A 20,057-nucleotide genomic window follows, 5' to 3' on the forward strand; every position below is an offset into this window, starting at 1 on the left:
AACAAAATGGAACAAGGAAAAAGATACATTTCAACACAACAAAAATCTATAGTGATACAGGTAAAGTACTAAGAGATTTCACTCCATGGAAAAAAATTATTACTGCAAAAACAAATTAGCCACAAAGAGAACAAGATGTTGCTATTACTTTGAAATAGATCCTGAATAAGTTTTTTGGGTTTTCTTCTGTTTTTGTTTTGTATCACATACATGGTTTTGTTAGTGTCCCATGGTGTACTTAATGTATATTTGGTAAAATTTCTATTTGAATTTCCTTTTCCTTCCTGTTTATAATAAACATTTTCAGTGGGTTGTCCTTGCCTTTGTCATTGTGAACTGCATTGTCTTAAGTTTCTTGGTGTTTAAGGAGTGGGCTCTAGCAAGACTCAGGGCAAGGCTCAAAACTCAGCCTGCCACTTGCTAGATGTTTTGACCCTAAATTCTGTGTGTCTCTATTTCCACATTCTTACTTCACTCTGAAAGAGGACTGATTTTATAGGAGGCAGTGAGTATTACATGTGCCAAGACACATCAAGCCCTCAGTACACAGAGCTGGCCCTCAATAAAGGTTGTCAGATATCAACGCAACCAAACACACCCTACGTTGGGCTTCTACTTCTGATTCATTGTGTGGTTTCAGCTCCTACTCCACCTTCCAGACCAGGGATTTTTAGAGGTTTTAGATAAGGTGATGATAGACACCTCTTACAGTTTTTTCAGAGGGTGGATGGTTATTTGAACATTTTCTAGTGTTGTTTATGACTCACAAAGCAAGAGGCACCTGGAAGTCTCTGATTCTGTCTTCAATAAACCCCAATTGGCTTAGACCCATCAGTCAGCAGCAAATCAAGCTGTAGACAGGGCTGAAAGCTTCTGCTCTAGGGTCAGAATTCAGTCTGCTGCTTCAAGACACTCTAAGAATGCTCTGAAACCCAGGACTCAGCATAATCTGTCAATCTGAAGCTATCCTTGCCTTGTCAGAACATCTCTCCCCGCTAAAAACCAAGAGTCCTAACATCCTTACAGCCCTATTCTCCTGAGGCTTTCAGCCCTCCTTTTGCTCAACATTTCCTGTTCAGAATAGGATCTGGATCTCTCCTTTGTATAAACAGAAGTTCTACTAAAATATTTTTCCTTAAACGAAGGAACAGTTTCCTGAGTATTCAATTTTGCCAATAGTCTTGGTGCAACAGGTGCAGCCTCCTGCAGGCTACTTTTCAATTGGCATATTTCTGATCCTGATATAAAGTGTTCATATGCTGTTATTAAAGTCCTTACAGAATAGATCAGAAACCAGAAGGGCTTAGTAATCATTTTTAACCTGGGCTCTTGAATTATGCAGGTAGACCTGGCAGGTAGGCACAACTCAACTCTGTCTGGAGAAGTGCAGGCTAATTGGTACAGGTGGGAAGCAGACTGCAGTGCAGAAGTGGGGCGTGGGTAGCACAATCAGAGGATAGAGGACCATATATGCCATCATGAGGAATTTGGACTCTATCTAGGAAACATGTCTTTCCAAACCTGGATGCATATCAAAACCATCTGAGAAATTTTTCTTTTGTTAACAGAATTTTCCAAGTTCCATTCCAGACCTATAACATCAGAATATTTACAGAGAATATCTACCTACGTTCTATGTTTTCCTAATCCAGACCTGAACGTTTATTGGTTCCCATATCTCACTGGAACAGAAATGGACATCAAAATAGAAATTTTTTAAAGTTTACTAATTTTGCAAGTCCTGAAATAGAATTTCATGCTGAACGTGAATTATATGGAAACACAGAGCATGGTGTAAGGGTCTTAGTTGATCATGATTATGTATTTGACATTCTTTCAGCATTTAGGTGTTAGAATACAATTATTCTGTATTCATTACTTATTCTTTGATGATTTTCAAATCTTCTCAAGTCCTTTGTTATGAGTTTATCATATTCATATATATATACATATACATATATATACATGCAAACAAACATATATATATACATAAGAAGACCTGTTCTGCCTTATGATCAAAAAGACTGATAAAAAATAAAGAATGAAGAAAGGAGGCTGGTACAGAGAGTGAAATAAAATATGGAATGCAATCAGGCATTAGAACACTGCTTTCTCATAGTCCACGACAGTGAGACTATACAGGTGGCATGATCCCTATGACTTGCTGCTGGAGCGTCCTTAAGAGAAAGATCATACAGTACAAAGAGGCTGTAGAATCCACTTCCACACAGAAGAGATAGACCTGATCCCAAATGATTAAGCCAACTGGGATTGGAATTTCTGGTATATTCCAAAGCTCAGAAATAAGCCAAAGTACATAAAACCTGCCATTTATCTTTTGCTCTCTGTATAATCCATCAGTCATGAGTCCTGAGAATTTGTCTCATAAGTGTCATTCTCAGGATCATCTACAGTCCACACCCCCTGCAGCTGACCTAGTTCAGGTTCTCATTTTTTCTTGCTTATACTCGGGCAAGTCTTCCCACTGTGCTTGTAGTCTTCAGCATCTTTCTCTCATAACTTTCTGTACATTAGAATGGTATCTGGAAAACATGCTGATGCTGGGGTTATTTCCAACATGTAAGGAATCATCTTGCTTTTATACCTCAAAATGTTGATTACTCCAAATTACTTTTTAGATCAAGTCCAAATTCCTTGACTTGGCAGAGAAGGCTGTGCTAGGCTGTGGCCAGTCTTTCTTTAATTCTGATAACTTAGTAAGAAATGGAAACCTAAAGAATGTAATCAGGTTTCAGCTAGGACTGCTTTATATGGGAGCAAATAAACCCTTGAGTGGTGACTTCATCTCCTCTCCAGCCCAATGTGATAAAAGCTAGCAGCCTGCATAATTTCTTTGTTACTCTGATATTTTACTCCATAACTCACACTGCCCATCAATTTCGCATAGGTCTGGGACCAGAAGCTAGTTACTCACTTGTTTCCTCATCTCTTGTACTCTTCGCATGAGTCATTTGCTGATACTGGTAGCAAACTGAAGTAAAAGCAAATGTGAACATGATCTGAATGGTGAGCCTCATCAATCATCGAATCCAGGCCAGCCCTTTCCAGTCTGATCGAAGATCTTTAATGACCTAGAACTTGCTTACATTTATAGTGCCTTTTCCTTCTAAGTTTGCCACACCATACTTTAGTACAGACACTCAAAACTACTTATAGTTCCCTCCAAGCACGATACCCACGCAAGCCTCCCTGCTTTGTTCTTACAAGCCCCTTCTTCATCTAAATATAACTCATGTTTGAGGACTCAACTCATGCATAATTCTTCCAAGAAGACTTCACAGATGTTCCCCTTCCCCTCCAGACTGGGACAGGCCTCCTTCCAATCTGCTCCATAGCTCCTGTGATGGCTCTATCACAGTGCTGAACACCAGCTACTGAATGTCTTTACTTGTTGGAATCTTCATCTATACTCTAAAATCTTTGAGAGTGGGCTACATTTTATCTTCACATGCCCATGCCTAACACTATACCTAACATATACTCACACTCAATGATTACTTACTGAACTGAGTTATAAACAGATTTTTTTTTTTAATTTGGAGTGAATGCATTTGCAAAGATAGGTCCTGGGGCTCCCTTTTAAGATATTAAAACACAGTGTCACAGTTTTCCCCAGAAGAAATGCTGCTATAAAAAAAAGGAGAAAATTATATTTTTATGCCCATTCAACTCCAGCCATTAACAAAATGTCCTTGGAAGGTTCACTAGATGATGATGGTGGTGGTGGTGGTACTTATGGTGGTGGTGGTGATGATGATGGTAACAACTAATATTGACTGAGGATGTATTATGTCCAGGCTAAGATTTTTTTTTATTTGTTTGGGGGAGGTAATTAGGCTTGTTTGTTTGTTTTTTTAATGGAGGTACTGGGGATTGAACCCAGGACCTTCTGCATGCTAAGCATGCACTTTACCACTTGAGCTATTCCTTCCCCCAGGCTAAGCATTTTTTGTACGTACCTGTTTTTCAGTCTCACAACAGTATAGGGAAGTACTCTTATTATCCCCATTTTACATGTGTGAAGCACAGAGAGATGAAGTCTTTGCCCCAACCACACAGCTATGACACCCACACAATGTGCTCTGGACATTCACTGGAGCATTTTCCAAAAAAGCAACCACTGGAGATTACAGAGCTGAATACAAAGTGGCTCTTTAAATTGCATTTGGAATTTAGTGGGGAAATATTACTGGATATGTTGGTCATACCATCGAAAAGCCTTTTGCAGCTTATCAGTGTAGCATCTTTTACTTGTGAGTACACTGGGCATCCCTGAAGGTAGGAAACATATGTGGACCACTGTAACCCCCTGGGCCTATTGTGAACACACAGATTCTTGTGATATGTCTGTTGGCTAACTGCTTACTTACAGACTCTCAGTGGGGGTCTCAACTACTTCATGCACAGCTCTCCTTATGGAAGTAGATGTTTTACTTTTATTCACTGAAGAGTGCAGTGTGAGCACATTTTTCTCTTCCAATTTTTTACTTACTCTTTGGTCTTCATGCAAATCTCTTGGCATAGAGAATAGGCATCATTACTTGCTGTTCCATCTACGTCTTGCATTCTGGCTTGAACAGAATCATTTCTCTCAGAGGAGTGGATTCTTCCAATTAAGATCTGGACAAATTAGCACTATATTTCACATGAGCCACTAAAACTGTATTATGCTTAGCTGCATCAGGCCACTTTGGTCCTGGATGAATTTCATAATGCTGCAAAATATTGCCTCTTCCTCCTAATTTTCTAACGAAGTAGTCTCCATCCTGTAGAGTTTACATCTAACTATTACAAATCTTTGAAATAGAGTTCACAACTTATCTAGGTCTCAGAAATCTTTGAAAACACTGAAAAAAAATGAGAGGGTAATTTTTTTTTTAATGACTTTCCTTAATGAAGCAGATTCTAATTTTATTCCCAGCTGTATAACATCTGAAAAACCCTCCTTTCTAGCCTCATTCATCCAGTGGCTAACATTATACCTAATTGCCAGTGCTAAAGAATATGCAAATCCCTGTGGATTCTGCGATGGTCCCAAGTAAATAGTATCAGTTTAATTTGTGTTACAGGAGAGTTCTATGGTCTCCTTTTCTTGTTTTGTGTTCAAAAAGAAAATGCCTTTTGCATGTTGGATGCGTAATTTCTGATGTTTGCTTCCATTTGAGAACAAACATAATGAGGCTACATTTGAACCAATTTTCATAAATAATAAGACCAAACTGTATTCATCATAAGCTGTAAAATCAGGCTAAGTAGAAGACGGCAAAATCTAGTCCTATCAATGATTGCATTTTCATATCAGGATTCCTCTAAACTATGCAAAGTGAAATCTTTGTATTTTACACAGGGGCTTAGGGAAAAGTTAAGCTTAACTTCTGTTCCCTTCTTATATCGCTGAGACACTTCACAGCTGATTAACCAGGACAAACTGCAAATCTTTTTAAATAATTAGTATATAACACTACTAAGCTACTATAATTAAATGTTTTTATTGTGTGATATTGGGCAGGTCAGCTAACCTCTCTGTGCTCTGGTTTTTCTCACCTATAAAATTAGATACTGAATTAGTCTATGAAAGTAACACTCCAGTGATTCTAGTTTGAACTCAAAAGCAAGAGGATCTTTGGGATTTTAAAAGAACACTTTCAAATGATAAGTTTTTCTTTGGAGAATCAGTGTTGTATCATGGAAGGAACATAGATTTTGTCACTTGACAATACGAATTTGCTTTCCAAAACACAAATTTACTAGCTATTTGAACTTGATCACAGCTGTAAAATGAGAAATAAATGATTTATCCTGAGCAAATGTGGTAAGTTTTAAAAACATCATGTAGAAACTGCTAGTATATACTGGATGGTCAATAACTGTGGTAGCTATTTGGGGTGTAACAGGGTGCTCTTCCCCATCACCCCAACATTCTGTCACATCTTCACTTGTGGTAACAAAGAGTGTTTTTGCCTAAGATTTCATAGATCCTGTCAGATGAGAAGTGATGGTTCCTAATAAAAGAAGTGTACGTTACTGCTCTAGAAGTCACTCCTGAGGATTCCAAATCGTCCAAGCAAACTCTCACTAAGCACGAGTAACCATACACGAGGAGCTAAAGATGAAGTCAGGATACTAGTCTTCTGAACGTTACCTCCCAGGGTCAGCTTGAACCCATTGACTCAGATCACTTAAATGAGATCCAAAGAGCAGACAAATAAAATGGAAAGAATAGAGAAGCCCAACAAAAGTAAAGGACCTCTCAAATCTCATCTGAAGCTATATCTGTTGGATTAATATATGAGCTGCTAGTAATTATTAAAATAAAACTGTACACCACCCTCATGAATCCAAGTATCTTTATAACCTGCTACTAGTAAGATTTTGTTTCTTCTTTAATGGATGAACCTATAGACCTTCCTAGCAAAGCACAGTGACCCATCATATAGAGGAGCGAAGAAAAGAAAGGTCTTATTTGTGATCTCCTTAGTTTATGCACTGAAACCGAGGATCTGAGGAAAAGCCAGGCACCTCTCACACAGAGAACCATGGTAAATGACCTATAATTCTCCATAAGTTTGCTCTATATGTTGTTGTAATTTACTTTTATTTATTCATCCACTGCGAGGCCTTTAATTCTAAATAGCCAACTTGGCAAAATCACTTAGGGGCTTAGCAGGCAACCCAGACTCACCCTGGCCAAAAGAGAAATACTGATTTTTTTGTCTCCATGACCAAACCTGCCTGAGCATGAGTTCTCCTCACCTCATTGAGCAAGGAGAAAAAAAATCCCTAATTATCTCTTTTTGCTTTCTTTGTCTTACACTATGCAACAGTCCAACCATGTCCATTCAACTTCTAAAATGTACCCTGAATCTTGCACCTCTCTCCTTCTACACTATTTCCAAAATAATTCAAACCACCACACACTCGAGTTCATCTTCCACATGAGAGTGATACTTTAAAAATGTAAATCAGATCATGCTGCTCTTAGTTTATAACATTTCAATAGCTTCCCGTCAAAATTAGAATAAAGATCAGACTTCTCAGCATGGCCTTCAAAGTCCTATGTCATCTGTTCGTTCCTTCCTTCCTCCCTGACCTCATCTCCATTCTCCTCCCCACACCCTAACCAAGCTTCAAATGCCTTCTTTCTCATTCCAAAAAGTGCCAGATTATTTCTGCTTTAAGGCCCTTACAGCTAATTCTTGCTCTGCCTAGAGAGCCAGCTTCATGCAGTCACACAGAGCCCTGGTATCCACAAGGGCCCCACACTTCTTTTCAGGCTCTGCTGTTGCCAATTCAATTTTTTTTAGTAATTTCATCTTTTAACTTGTGTTTTATAAGTGAAATCCACTGGAACAATGGAGCACGTGGGTGAGCAGAGAAAATACATGCAACATTTCCATCATTCATTACCACCTCATCTGCATATGGTGTTTGCAATGCCCCATGAGCAAAGAATTCTGGTGGACCCACAATGTGTAGGAGCTTGTCATGACTCAGAGTGAGTACAAAGTAAGCATCTACATCCAGAACTGAGTATGCAGGTGCACCGGCAGCACTGAGAGGCCACATCTTCTACTGAGAACCAGAACTCGCTTCAAGTATAGAAAGGAAGCAATGGTGTCCTAAGAAACCTGAATGATCAAAGGGCCCTAACATACCTTTCTTGATCACGTAACTTCCCAATATTAGTTAACCACCTACACTGAAAGTGCTGATACAGAAAGAGAAAGGTAGGGCAACCAGAGTTCATTCTCTCATTCTCATTTAGTCCTTCCTTACTCGTAAGTAAGCTCAAGGTAGAGAGTGTTGACAGAATGTGTGCCTATGGAGAAATGAAATGAAAAAAGTTGAATCAACTCTTTACAATGTTTCTGGCAAGAATGAAATAAATATGTATGTACAAGCTATGATAATTTAAGTGTGTGATTTCGGTGTTGCCACCTATGAGTTAAATGCTCTTATTTTTGCATTTAAAACTAGCACTGCACAATATAAAGATGAATGGTAATGTTCATGCTAATAATTTGAAATTTTAGTCTTCCTTGCTTAAAATAACATTTATAATATTAACATAATAGAAAACACCAGGTCAAGCAGAGACAAAGATCATAGAAGAAATGAGAAAGTTTTACATTTTAGTACCTTTTCATGGTACTTTTTTTCTACTTTTAGAAGAAAGGACCCCACATTTTCTTTTTGCACTAGACTTGCAAATTCTGTAGTTAGCTCTGCCTGCATGGAATGTTCTTCCCGTCCCCATCTTCACAAAACTGACTCCTTTGTGTAATTCATGTTTCTGGTAAAACATCAGCTTCTTTGAGAAGCCACCCCTCACCCACTAATCTAAGTTAGGCACCCAGCAAACCATCCAATCTATGTACTCTGTATATAACTCATGTATGAATGTTTGTCTATACATTTCTGTCTGTCCACATCCTCCCTCTGTAGGAGCAGAACTTTGACTTTTCTGTTCCCAATTTACCTTGAGAACTGAGAACAGTGACTGACACTTAATAGGCATTCAATAAATATTTGTGGAATAAGTAAGTGAATCTAATCATTCCTACCTTATCCAACTTTAAATAAACTTTTTTAAAAATTACAGTATAATTTTTTTTTAAATTTCACTATCGTAAAAAGTTAGAAGGGAAAAAAATTAATCAATCAATTCTGAGCCATAGAGAAATACAGAAAGTTAGGGACATCCAATTTTCAGCATATTCCATACAATATGGTTATAAAATTAAGTGTTTCAATAACACTTTTATGCTGTCAGTCTACTGCATACTTTAAAAGAAGCTTTCATTTCTAAATAATCTCTTATTTAAATGTTCCATATAAATGACTAGTTGTAAGTCAGGAAACTAATAGGTCATGCTTCTTTTAAGATTTTATTTCTAAATAATTTCTTCATAAAACATCTAGAAAAGGGAAAGCTGGTGGGCTTCATCTTATATGTAATGCTGCAGGATAGGAGATAGTTGCCTGAAAAATTATATCAAAAAGAATAACAATCCTTTGCCTTGCTCTCTGGAATAGACTGCCCTGGCTGATGAACTATGTCTTGATAGTTATAGAAATGGGGAATGGGAGCATGAAAGCTCTGTATCTGCCATCTTCATCCCGGGACACTCACTGAAACAGGCATGGTATAAAGCTAAAAGGATTTCAGCTTTTCTGGCCTAGAATACGAGAGTACATTTTTGTGCTACCAAGGCAACAAGTTTGCCTTAGGCAACACCAAAAATAGCTGTAAATGATAACAAGAGATCAAAATTCCGCAGAACATGAAACTACGTCACCCTGTGATTTGTTATGAAATAGAATTCCTTTGAGCCGAAAAATACAGCTACACCTAATCACAGTGAATACAAAAATATTTTTCATCTTTAATAAGATGGGTTATAACTTTCTGGAGGGAGATACTAAGTTGATATATTCGATATGTTTGGAAAACATAGGTAAGAAGTAAATATAAATATACTCTATGTTATAAAAAGAATCTGACTGCCTTTGTATAAAGGATTAGAATGCAATCTAGTAAAAGTCTTTGCAAAATATTTCTGGCTGTCAGGACTTATAACGAATTCTTTGTTTTTTCTAACTGTACTGTCTGTATCAAAGATAGAATAAAATGTTTTTTCATTTTCCTATTCATCACTAGTGCTCCATGACAACTGTTTGGAGTTGATCACATAGTTACGTATATTTCAGGTAATCCAAGGAGATATTTATGATATAATAATATGTTCCTAGGAAGTATATAAAATGCCATAGGTAACTCTATAAAAGGAGGATATACTGATAGTGTGAAAGGCACCTTTCCCTTCTCTAATTTTTACAAATGTTGTCATGTTGGCGATGGGTGCCATAGTTAAGTTTGATCAATTTTAGTTATAAAGTAGAACACTCAACTATCCTTGAAAAACAAACCCAAGGTATTTCATGTCTTCTTGAAGTTAGCAAACCAAGAAAATGGTCCCCTCCCCCAAATCTAAAGAAGATATTGATTTATTTGAAAGCAGTAAACATTCAATATCATCATCATAAGAAATGTTCACAATCACGTAGGACAGACTTCTATCTCCTGGAATCATCTCAAGAAACTATAATCCATTAATACACAGTTAATCACAGATTTAATTCGCTTATTGACAGAGACAGCATTTCTTGTCTCAGCATGGCAGTAACTTAGCTAATTTTGGTTATTTTTCTCATAATAATGCATAAAATTTTAAGATAGTTTACGGGAAGAACTTGGAGTAAAAACTGCCCAACATGGAAGAGTAATTTTCTAATAGAATTTCAAGCATCAAATAAAAGAGGATGTTATTCAGCAAGTGCTTATCTTAGCACTCCTCCTGCTCTAAAATTTCTAAAATGCTAGTATGAGATATACTTATGTGGGAGAAACAGAGAGAGAGACATTCAATATTGCACGTTCTGTGCATAACTGTTTTAAAGGATCTTATTAAATGTACTCTGAGTATCATGTACATTGCCACATAATGCACAACAAAAAAGGTACATAAAAACAATGCAACCAAGTATTCAAGGGTCATACCAACTAAAACCCCAAGTAAACCTTGAGTGAAAAAAAAAGACAAGTATAGGAAAATGAGAGAAGAAGAAAAAGGAGGAGGAGGAGGTAGAAGAGAGGAATGACGAAAGGAGAAGCGAGGGGAGAAGAGGGAGAAATACAGAATGATGGATGGGGCTAGTCACCACTGAGCACTTGTCTTCATCTCAGTGATGCTGACCAGTGCTGACCACTTGGAGGGAATGAGGTCAACTTCCTCAGAAGTGTGTCACACAAAGCAGAAACACTAAGCCTTTTCAATGTCGCCTTTTCTCTATATACAACAAGCCATTCCATCTCTACACTGAAAAATTAATCTCTTCTATGACCTCTTCATTATTATTATTATTATTATTATTATTATTATTATTATTATTATAGCCATACAAAAACTTGTTTTGGTTTCTCCCGTTTAAAGTCAAAACTGAGAAGCAAATTGGACAAGATTAAGGGGAAATTTTTTAAAGGCAGAGCCTCAAGAAGACTTAGGTAGGAGAACTGAGTAGGCAATAAATTTGTGCACATTACCCATGAGGTGTAGAAAGAATTGTTAGAGCCCCAAAGATTCTACTCATTCACATAATGTTCAACAAAGAAATGAGTGATTGTTTTATATTCATCATGATGTAGAAAACTTTATAAATTATAAATTATTATAAATTATAGAAAAATGAAATTGTAGGTGATTGTATGTTCATCTAAAGTTTGAGGCCATGTCTTCACAAATAACTCTAAACTGAGGAATGAGATTTGAGCATCCTGGGAGATGGACTTAATTGATATAGAAGAAGACATAAGCAGGGAGGCAAAGGAGATCAATAAAATTATCAGGGTAACATCCTATGTCCTAGGTGACCACTACCAAAGTCACAAATAGACTATGGCCAGTAAAAATAGAAGAGGGAGTCATCCCATACAGAGAAGGCTATAAAAGTTAATGGAGTGAATTCTGAAAAATGGCTAGCAAAATCCCCACATGCAAACATAACTGGCATCAGATCAGCTACTTTATTTTATCCAACATCTTCTTTAGTGGTAGAGCTGGGACTAGTGCATAGACATCCAGCCAAGACCTTCAACTGCCTCATATTTCAGTGCCTAAATTTGATGTTTGGGGTTTTTTCTTTTTTCTCAACCTTATTGAGATAAAATTGACAAATAAAAATTGTATATTTTTAAGGTATATGACTTGGTGTTTTGATTATATATATATATATAGTGAAATAATGGCCACAATAAAGCTAATCAACACATCTATCACTACAGGTAGTGAACTGGAGAGATGACAGGCCAGGGGTACAAAGTTTCAGTTATGCAAGATGAGTCAGTTCTAGTGATCCAATGTACAGCAATGTTAACATAATGAAAAATAGTTAACAGTATTGTATTGCATACTTGAAGTTCCCCAAGAGTAGATCCTAAACACACAGAAGCACAGACACACAGACACAGACACACACACACAGACACACACACAAAACAAGGTTTGTTTTAATGATAGAGAAGTTAAGTGATCTGTCCAAGAGTTATAGCCAACTGTGGAAAAGCCAGGGTTAACACTCAGAACTTTTGGTTCTGGTCCAGTTGGCTTCTTTTAAGCAGTTTTGAAATTGGTGTTTTCCAACCAGGGGACTGACCAAGATGACCTCAAAGTTCGCCTTAGCCTGACTAAACTTTGGATAGGCTTCTTCTTGATGATAGGCCTTTGATCTCACTTTCTTAGATGATTTACTTTAGAAAATCTGTAGCTGAAAATTCTTTCTCTGCCCCTTTGAAATGTATATAAATTTTCACCCAGCCTCTTGCCAGTTTTACAACCCAGGAATGTCTTTCTCAAGGACCTACAGCCATCTCTTTGAAATATAATCATCAGGGAAGACAGCACCCCATCTCCCAGTCTCTGTGGGAGGGCAGGAGCCTCCTGTGACACTCATTAGCAAGTACAGATAGCCCAATCATAAAGAAAAACTCTTGCAAACTCAGGAATCATTCAAAGTGCTCAGCACATACCGTATCAGCCTCTCCCAACATCATCAGTACTTTTCTATAAACTCACCCCAACTCCTAAAATCCCTCCTGCCTTTTGTTTCAGCAGACTGGAGTTCAGTATCTTCCCTTTTGCAATAAGCTTGAATAAAGTCTTAACTTATCTGTTTAATTTTGTCCTGCGTAATTTTTCTTTGAAGGTCCAAATTTCCCTGGACAACCATGAGGGCTCTTCAAATCCAAATAATTGGCAAATATTTTACATCAGGTAAATAAAAGTACTTGAATTAAATATATATGTATTATTAATAATAATATATAAATATATTACTAAATGTACATATAATACATCTTTGTATTTTCTCAATAAATGGAGTAATTCTGTGGAAATCTTTGAAATTAGGAGATGTTAAAAATGGATCTTCTCACATAATTATTATTTTCAGATTATTTTTAAATGTCTATTCAGCATAAAGATATAGAATCACAGAATTTTAAGTACAGAACTGTGTCACAGATACACGGCTACCTGAACTGCTCTGCTACTGAATTTAAATGACCACAGTGGGAAACATGAATTCTCAGTGACCCCAGAAAAACTTTTCCTCTAGCAACAGAAAAAGAGCTGAATAGACAATATCTTATTCTACTTCCCTTTTTAGTTTATACCATTGTTTCTGGAGAATATGCTAAGTCTAAAAAAAAAAGTGCATCAGGCAGAGAGAATATGGTCCCATATAGAAAACCATTTGCTGATATTTTCCAGCATTGCTTTCAGATTCCCCCTTCTCTGGAAGAGCTCACTCTAAGGGGTTACTTGATGGAGTGAGAGATCTGCCACCTGCCTTCCTCAACTCATGTCTCTCCCATCACTATCTCCTTTGGGCTTATTTTCTTTCAAAATAACTCATTATGGGTTGACATAGTGTAGGAACTTGCTTTTTTCTAGAATCTATTCTATTTCTCTACAGAATCTAAGACAGTGAGAAGAGAAAAAGCAAAACAGCGGAATCTTGAAATAACAAGGGATGAAAACAGAAGAGCGTGGGATTCCCCCCAAATCTGCTTTTGTTCTTGGTGTCGTCAACTGCCTCAAAGAAGGAATCAAGCCTCATGGCTTCTTGCGCCCACCCACGTTTTCCTCTAACTTCTCCTTTGCCACAGATTTTCATTGTCATCATCCAGAACTAGAGTAGCACCTCTGAAACCTCAATGGCAAGTCAAAACTGGTTGTCATCTTCTATTTACCTGCTTACTATCAAATCCCAAGTGCTGTAACACGTTGTGTTCATTCCTCTTATTCCTTGATTCCACAATTGTTTCCCCTGTGTATCTCATCCAGTCCTGTGGCTTGACATTCTATCTACCTGCTGATGGCTCCCAAATTTCTACCTTAGTGTGTGTTGGTGGCTACTTTTAAGATTCTTAGACACTCCTTTTTTCCAGATAAGAGAATATATTAGGCACTGGCTTAGCCATTCCCTTTAGCAAAGGGTTGCATAGCCACATCCACAATTTGCTTTATCCACAGGCCTCATTTGATTGAGAATTTTTTAGCAGCTGGGAGACTGGGGATGAGTGGTGGTTTATATTTCAACCCAGCAAGTCCTGGGTCTTCCCCATTTCCTGTCATTTCTGCCTACAAACTGATCAGTCTCCTCCAGCTTATATCTTACTTCCTGTAGCTTGTCACACATTAGTAAGAGAAGTAGCCTGGCCCATTCAACATTCTGTCTCTTTGGCTTTGGAAAAGGATATAGCATTGGTTGAACTGAAATTACCATTCTGCCCCTTCCTTCTAATGCGACTTTGCTCAAGCAACTTTACTGCACTATTTCTCAGTTTTGTTATTTGTCAAATAGAAACGATAATATATACTTCTTTAAATAAAGCAACATATAAAGTATTATTACTACATTAAGTATCTAACATCATCATTGGAGCATCTATTAAGACAATGGGAGAGGAAACTTAATCCCAAACAGGAAAGGCTTTATTATAAAGGCGGGAATGACCTATCCAGAAAGAAATGGAAGAGTAGACAGGATTTAGAGAGATGGAGAAGAGCAGACAGGGCTGGGCCATATAAGAGTGAAAACAGTTAACATTTATTGAACACTACTTTTTTGCCAATTGTTCTATGTGTATCACCTCACTTAAATCTTCACCTTCACACTATGAGGCAGTTATTATCATCCCCATTTCCAGTAAACAGTCTGGTTGGCATAGTTTTCTTAAGAACACAGACAGTAACTGGCTCAAGTGGGCTTAACAATCCAGGTGTATCTCATTCTTTGAAAAAGGCAGTGATCTTTCCATTCTGCTGTGCTACACGCTGACTGAAGTCCAATTAGAAAGCTACAGTAATGAAAGCTAAAGTTGAAAATATAGGCTAAGGTCAGCCTAGCAAGCTGGGTTTTTATCTGCAATGGTAGCCCTCAAGTCTCCACAGAAAGACTATCTGTTCTCTCTCAATTCTGCCTAGTTCAACAGATGTTCATTGAGTGCTCACCATACCAGGAACTTCATTAGGACACTGAATGGAAAAGTTTACAGTGTGGCGAGGGAGGAGGACACAGCCAGAGATACACGTTAAAGCCTACGCTCTTGGAGTGATAAGCAATGATACTCAAAGGTCCAGGTGAGAGATTCTGAGGGAGAATAAGGTACTGGTGGTAGAGATGAAAGGGGGGAATCAAACAGAGAAACATTTAGGAGGTCTTAGGTAATTGGATATTTGGGAGAGAGAAAAAATATTCCAAAATTAAATTGAAGTGTTTTTTTTTTTTTAACCTTAGGGTTCCTAAATTTATGCTGTTGCCCCCAAAACAATAGGAAATATAGGCTGTTTGGGGTTTGAATTTATTTCTGGACAATGTCAGATACATGTACAGACACATTCAGGTGGAGAAGTGTAGCAAGCAGGTCCGAAATGAGATCAAGGCTGGATGCACATCTTGGGAGTTTTCAGCCTATAAAATGACAGCTCAACCCACACCCCCCAAAGCTCTGACATAATCACACAACCTCTGTGCCTAGTGGAAGGGAGGTACAAGAAGTTGTGGTGATTCATGGGGTGGTTGACTTCCTGCTTGTTTCAGGCAAAGCCAAAGATCCATATTTAGCTAAATTATTCTTGCTTTGGCATTTACACTTTTAATTACATAATTCCCAGATCAACAATCATACACTTAAAATTTAAGGTTCTCTTGATGGTGACAAAATTGAAAAGATGATCCTGGATATTTTCTAATTTAGGACCAACAGCTTTTTAAGATACTTAACTAGCACTATTTGAGTATTAATTATGGAAAAGATAATAGCAAATTTAACATTGGTTTTTGTTCTTGTCATTATGATAGACGCTTTCCTACAGTATTTTTAATCCTCTCCCTAAAACTTTCAAGGAGTGTATCATTGTCAAAACTTTTTTTAAATAGGAAAACTGAGGTCTAGGGACATTATTTAACTTTCTAAAAGTTACAATGTTTGGGGAAAATGCTTTAAAATACTATTGGTAAAGGGCGAGGAGGTATAGCTCAGTGGTAGAGTGCTTGCTTAGAATGCATGCATGAGGTCCTGGGCTCAACCCCCAGGACCTTCACTGAAAAAAAGAAAATTAAAATACTGTTGGTAAAACAATTTATTCTCCACAGTTCTTTGTAGTTTTTTAAGATGGGTTTTAATGTTTATGTCGCACAGAATACAATTTACCAAATTACTTCTTCAAGCCTCTTTGCCTTAACTGAAATGTCACTCTCCACCAATTCTGTTTTTCCTTCCTTCCCTCCTCCCTTGCTCTTAATATATGCATTGCTGCCTTTTGTAGTAGATTCAAAATTCCTTGATTTTTTCAAATACAGGATATTTCAACTCTGCTTCACTTTAGGTCTTCATTCCTTCAGTCACTGGGAATTTCTGCTGGAGGCCTAACGGAGATAGTACAGCTGCTTAAAATGAGTCATCACGTTTTCCATGCCAGGCCACTGACACCCCAGATCCTTGGCCCATCTCTCTAAATACACTCTCATCTAATTGATTATTTTTCTTTGTCCCTTGGAATTTTAGTGCATGCATGTATAAAAAGTAATTCCAGCTCTATCAATCCAACAGTTCACTTTCTCTGTTTCTAAACAATAGCTGTTTTCTGAGTCTTACTGGAGAGGTTTATACAGTCCTGCAGGTTGGTTCCCTTACAAATTCATAGTTTCTAATATAAGATAGTACTTAAAGCTTCTCAGAAAAATCTGCTGTGGGCCCTCATTTCTCTCTTCTGGTCCCCTTAACATCTATTTTCCATTTATTCTTCAAAACGTCTACCATTTTACTTTCTTCAGTCTCAACGCCTACCTCAGAGAGAGAACAGTGATATACAATATCTCCTTTCTCCTCCATCTATCCTTCCTACAACCTGCCTGCGTCGCCATCCATCCTTCAGGCCACTTTCCTCACGTGTGATTGGACATGGTTCTCTCCTGCAGTTGGCTAATCCCTCATTTGGGCACTGGACAGCATCTCTATCTCCGTAACTTGCATCTCTAGATTTCTCTGTATCTCACATTTCTTCCATATCACACTTTTGGAAAAAGTAATGATTTTTACTTTTTGATTTTTAGAAAGTTCCCTTGATTTTCACTTTCTAACTCCCCAGTAACTCCTCAAACCATTGTAATCTGGCTTCTATCCTCAAACTACGTCAAACTACCACACTAAACTAAGGTAACTTCATGATGGATTCTTGTTTTTCAGTGCAGTTGGATTTAGTATGGCTTACTGTACCAGCTTCAGTTGCATTATGATTACCTTTTCCCACCCTAAAAACTGCTCAATTCAATATTATTCCTAGTAAAAAGTCTCAAAGTCAGGGACAAGATTATAAAACCGAGGCAATAAAAGCATTTCCCAGAATTTAGCTGAGCCTGTTTTAGAGAACCAGGTGGGATTTGTCGTTGTTGTTGTTGTTGTTTTTAGGTTAGTCGTGCACACTCTGACTTGACCTACTGCATCACAGGAGCAACACGAAGTGTTTGCTATAATTTTTTTCCCCCTTTGGATGGCTAAGTAAAAATTAAGGCCTATGTGATTAATCAGGATAATTCTGAGTAATAAATTTAAATTTAAAATGATTTGGGGGGCTTCCAAACAGAATTTGTGTAATTAATTAGATCCTCTAGAGTCAGAACGCTTTTTGCAATTGTATTATCCTATAATATGCATAGGAGTAAACCAATTTTGTCCCTCAAGATGGGCAGATCCCTTGAGTAGAGTTAGAGTTCCTGTAAAACAGGTCCCTCAGGAAAATAAACTGATGATTGTAGCAAGAATGGCCCCAAATTAGATCCCCCTCCCGATGAGCCAGGTTGTACTCACAGGGTTGTAATAACCTTAGCTGAAGCATCTGTTGACATGAGGTCAAAGTTTATTTTTTATCAGACTGAAGTTTGTGATACATGGAGTAAACTTAAGTTATCAAGAGGTTCCCATAAAAGTGAATCTACATGTGAAGCAATTAAAAGAACAGTTACTAAATGTTGTCAGCAGTCAATTAGAGCAGTAGCTCCAGTCTAAGAAAAATCCACCAGAGAGTTTCGCTTTTTCTTAAGTGGCCAAAGCGGGGGGTCCAAAGTAACAGGATAAAGACAAAGAAGATCACACTGAGAACCTTCAGTTAATGGAGGATGACCAAGAAAACAACAATAGGCAAGATCAGTGGTAAAGGGGAAAAATGCTGAAAAATCAGATAAATGATCCTGTTCATTCATCTTGAGCAGGAGCTGTCTACTTCTGTAGGCAGCAGACTGTTCTGTCATTCTGGGCAGAAGGTGTCCACTTATACACTCAGCAGCTTCAGGAGAATTCCTAAAAAATCATCAATTCAAGCTCTCTTGATGGAAAAGACGTCCAGCAGTCAGTAGGAATTGCTGTATGTATTTTTTTAATTTGGGAAATATGAACCCAAAGAACACCACCTTGGAGTTTAATGTTGTGTCAGTTGTAACAGCATCTAATAAGGTGTTTTTTTTAATTGAGACTTGAAGGCAGTTTTATTTTTAATTTTTCTAATGCCTTTTTCTGAAGCCCAGATCTCCAGGTTCCAGATCATGCAAAGGCTGCTTAGGTAGACATTTTGGAAATACACATTTTAGCTCTCGGTGATAAAGCTAGAGGCATCATTTGATTCCCCTGCAATATTTAGTCATAGCAGCTTCTGACTGAGTAGAATCTAGGGTTGGAAATAATTCTCAAAAATATTAGGCAGGCCTGTTATTAATTCAAAAGGAGAGAAGTTGTGGATACTAGAGAAGATTGACCTTATTTTCCTCAAGGCTCTTAGCAGTACACCTTAATAGTTTGAGATTTCTGACAGCTTTGTTAATTATAGTTTTGGAATTCCCTTGCTTCTGTTCATCTTTCTTGAAATTTGGGATGATAAGGATTATGGAGATTCTCAGTCATTATAAACTACAGAGTTCTAAAATAACAGTGCCAATGAAATGTGTGTCCCTAATACTGGAGAGAGAAGTTGGAATTCCCCAAGATAAGAGCATAAAATCACATTATTCTTTTTTTTTCTACCATTGCAACCATAGCTCTCCATCAAGGTAAAGTTTCCCTAAAATAAATAACAGTAATTAGAACTTAATTATAGCGTATTTAGAGATATTCAAAAGGGTCCTGAGGCTTACATTCCTATCCATGTCCTACATCTATGAGCTCACCAAGACTGTTATTAGCAGGAAGGACATGCCTTGGAAATCCCCTCGACGGTATCTTTAAAATATCCATAAAGTTGATTCAGTATCAAGGCTAATTTATTTCTGCCAGGAAGGATTTGGGGTAAATTCCATTTTTATTTTGGCCAACTCTTTAGGTAGTAGCCAAGAAGCTCTAATTTCTTTAATTTGTCATCCATTTTCTAGGGGTTTCTGTGGTGGTCGGCAAATCTCTATAATCCAGGCATTTCAAAGTCATGGACTAACCCCAAATTATATATCTCTTACAGTATAAATATTCAGTCTTACTTTTCTTCAGAAGCAGGTCTGAGTGACAGCAACGAATTTAGCCATCTGAATCAATTTAATTCTGTGAGAAACTTAAATTTTAAGGATAAATTCACATCTGTGATTGCACAACCTACATGGAAATTTTTAATGTTTTCCTTTTAAGAATGAAACATCCACAAACATAAATAAATCAGAATTATCCAAGGAAGTCTCTGCCCAAGAGGCCTGTACCAGGTATGGACAGTTCCCTTCGAGAGGTTAAATATCATGGGGTTCTCCTTCCTCCAGTGACGTAAAGAGGTGGCTGACTTTAGAGCACCACTGTGATGGACAGCTAGACATGAATGGGAAAACAACCCTATTTCACAGTTTGACAACTGGCCAAAAATGCTAAGGTTATTTTGTCAGCAGAAGAGTTTGTATAACATGGGAAACCATTACGTTTACTTGGTACTTTATAACCATATCAA

At 37.5% G+C, this 20,057-nt stretch overlaps 1 protein-coding gene across 8 annotated transcripts in view; it reads right to left on the reverse strand.

Annotated features, from left to right (window-relative positions):
* Positions 1 to 20,057, reverse strand: part of BANK1 (B cell scaffold protein with ankyrin repeats 1) — a 551,109-nt gene that overhangs the window by 437,304 nt on the left and 93,748 nt on the right. The window lies entirely within an intron of this gene.

Source organism: Vicugna pacos, chromosome 2 (assembly GCF_048564905.1).
Source record: "Vicugna pacos chromosome 2, VicPac4, whole genome shotgun sequence".
NCBI classification, from domain to species: Eukaryota; Metazoa; Chordata; class Mammalia; order Artiodactyla; family Camelidae; genus Vicugna; species Vicugna pacos.